This window comes from Lactuca saligna, chromosome 9 (genome assembly GCF_052625555.1).
Source record: "Lactuca saligna cultivar CGN05327 chromosome 9, ASM5262555v1, whole genome shotgun sequence".
Classification (NCBI taxonomy): domain Eukaryota; kingdom Viridiplantae; phylum Streptophyta; class Magnoliopsida; order Asterales; family Asteraceae; genus Lactuca; species Lactuca saligna.
In genome coordinates this window covers 52,788,683-52,791,726 of record NC_136425.1, presented here as the reverse complement: position 1 = coordinate 52,791,726, position 3,044 = coordinate 52,788,683, and positions in this window count along the sequence as shown.

The window sequence follows — 3,044 nt, the reverse complement described above, 5'->3', positions numbered from 1 at the left end:
TCGGGAATGTCTAACGGATATAGCTTACCATGCGGGCGTTGGTGCTCGGCCTTAACCTTGCGACAGGTCAAGCACCTCTCCACGAACCATGTAACATCCCTCTTCATACAGGGCCACCAATACTCCTTCTTCAGGTCCAAATACATCTTAGTGGACCCGGGGTGGATCGAGAACTTCGATTTATGCACCTCCTCCATCAAGACGGTACGCGTTCCGCCCACAAACGATACCCAAACCCAACCTTGAAAGGTAATAAGTCCTCGACTATCGGTAACAAACTCTGATACCTGCCCGATCACTCTTTCTCTCTTGCGGTTCTCCGGTCTTACAGCCTCCGCCTGGGCCCCTCGGATGGCGTCCCATACCGGAGTCATCACTGTCAATCTCATGCAAATATCTAGAATTGGGACTCCCTCCGCCCTACGGTTCAGGGCATCGACTACCACATTAGCCTTGCCCGGGTGGTACAGGATCTCACAATCATAATCCTTTACTACATCCAACCATCTCCTCTGGCGCATATTCAGGTTGGGCTGATCCATCAAATAATTCAAGCTCTTGTGGTTCGTGTATATCGTACACCGAACCCCATACAAATAGTGATGCCAGATCTTGAGGGTGAACACTACCACCTCCAATTCCAGATCATGAGTGGGATACCTCGACTCATGAGGCTTAAGCTGCCTCGATGCATATGCTTTCACATGCCCCCTCTGCATAAGCACCGCTCCCAATTCGAATATCGATGCATCACAATATACCACGAAATCCTTCGTCCCTTCCGGAAGGGTAACACTGGGGCTTCGCATAATTTCTGGCGAAGTGTCTCAAATGAGGTTTGCTGCTCCGGACCCCACGAAAATGCAACACCCTTCCGGGTCAACTTGGTGAGTGGCACGACGATCTTGGAGAAATCCCTGATAAATCTCCAATAGTAGCCTGCCAACCCTAAGAAAATCCTGATCTTAGAAGGTGACCTTGACACTTCCCAACCCATCGCAGCCTCAATCTTGGCTGGATCGACCAATATCCCCTGCTGGTTAACGAGATGCCCCAGGAACTGGACCTTTCGTAACCAAAAATCACACTTGGAGAATTTGGCGTAAAGCCTCTTCGATCTTAGAACTCCGAGGATTTCCCTCAAATGCTCATCATGCTGCTCTCTGGAATTTGAATATACCAATATATCATCGATGAAAACAATCACTGATTGATCCAACATCGGTCTGCACACCCTGTTGATGAGATCCATGAATGCGGCTGGTGCATTGGTGAGCCCAAAAGGCATCACCACGAACTCGTAATGTCCATAACGAGTTCTGAACGCTGTCTTCTGGATATATTCATCCCGAACCCTCATCTGATGATATCCCGACCTCAAGTCTATCTTGGAGAACCAAGACGCACCCTGTAACTGATCGAACAAATCATCGATCCTCGGTAACGGATAACGGTTCTTAATCGTCGGCTTGTTCAACTCTCGGTAATCAATACACATCTGGTGTGAACCATCTTTTTCTTGACAAAAAGAATCGGCGCTCCCCAAAGTGAGCTACTCGGTCTAATAAACCCTTTTCCCAACAGCTCCTGAAGCTGTGAGGATAAATCTTGCATCTCGGGCGGTGCAAGGCGATAGGGTGCCTTGGCAATAGGTGCCGCCCCGGGTACCAGGTCGATACACAACTCCACCTGCCTCTCGGGAGGCACACCCGGCAAATCCTCGGGGAAAACGTTAGGGAACTCCCGCACAATTGGGACCTCATCAGTCAAACGTGGCCTCGCAGCGGCCACTCGTGTGTCCATCATGTAAGCCACAAATCCCATACAGCCCTGCTGTAAACTCTGCCTCGTCCTAGCAGCCGAACAAAATGCTGACTCAGGACGGGTACCCTCACCGTACACCGTAAGTACTCCCCCACTAGGGTCTTTTATCGTCACCAACTGACGCTCGCAATCTATAACAGCTACGAATTGGCTCAACCAATCCATGCCCACTATGACACACACGTCCCCCACGCAATCGGGACCATATCTATCAGGAACTCCACACCGAAGGTCTCAAGGATACATCCTCGAATCACATCCGTGGCATACACTGCTCGCTCATTAGCTATAGAAACTCGCAGAGGTTGACTCATGGCCTCTCGACAAATACTGATATGATGACTGAAGGCTAACGACACAAAAGACCGACTCACTCTCGAGTCAAATAACACTAAGGCAGACACAGAATTCACAAGAAAAGTACCTATGCATAACATAATATAAGCATAATATCTCAGACTTAAATAAATAGAGAGAAGAATACATACCGACCACAACGTCGGGTGTTGCGCGGACCTCCTCCGCTGTCAACTGGAAAGCTCTCCCACGATCCTTCGGAGCCTCAGCCTTCACCGATCAGACCTCGGTAACCCTAGCAGCAGGTACAGATCCCTGCACTGTCCCCTGATGCAACTGTGGACACTCGGCCTTCCGATGGCTAGTTTGGTTGCAATGAAATCAAACCATAAATCCCTTAGGGCAATCCTTGGCGATATGCCCCTCCTTGCCACATTTGAAGCAAGCACCCGATCGACAAACTCCCTCATGACCCTTGCTGCACTTCCTGCAAGTGCAGCCCTTCTAGCCTCCAATCCTTAGATCAGCGGACTTGGTCCGCTTGGCTGCCGATTGAGACTGAGCCGGCCCCCGATCCATCCTCTGAGACTCGGCCTCCTCCCTGGCCTGAGTCTCCAACTCGATTTCCCGCTTCCGGGCATTCGCCTGAGGCTCAGCAAAGGTACGGTACGTCGAGTTCGACACGAACTCTCGAATGTCCCTCTTCAAAATGCCCAAATACCGGCTCATCCGTTCCTGCTTAGTTGACACCTGCTGAAAGCAAGACATCGCCCTCTCATGAAACTTCCGAGTAACCACAGCAACCGAATCATTACCCTGCTTGAGGGTCAAGAACTCCTAAACCAACCGTTCCCTCTCCACCGGGGGAACATACTCATCCCTAAACATGGCGGTGAACCTCTCCCAGGTCACCTTAGAAATCT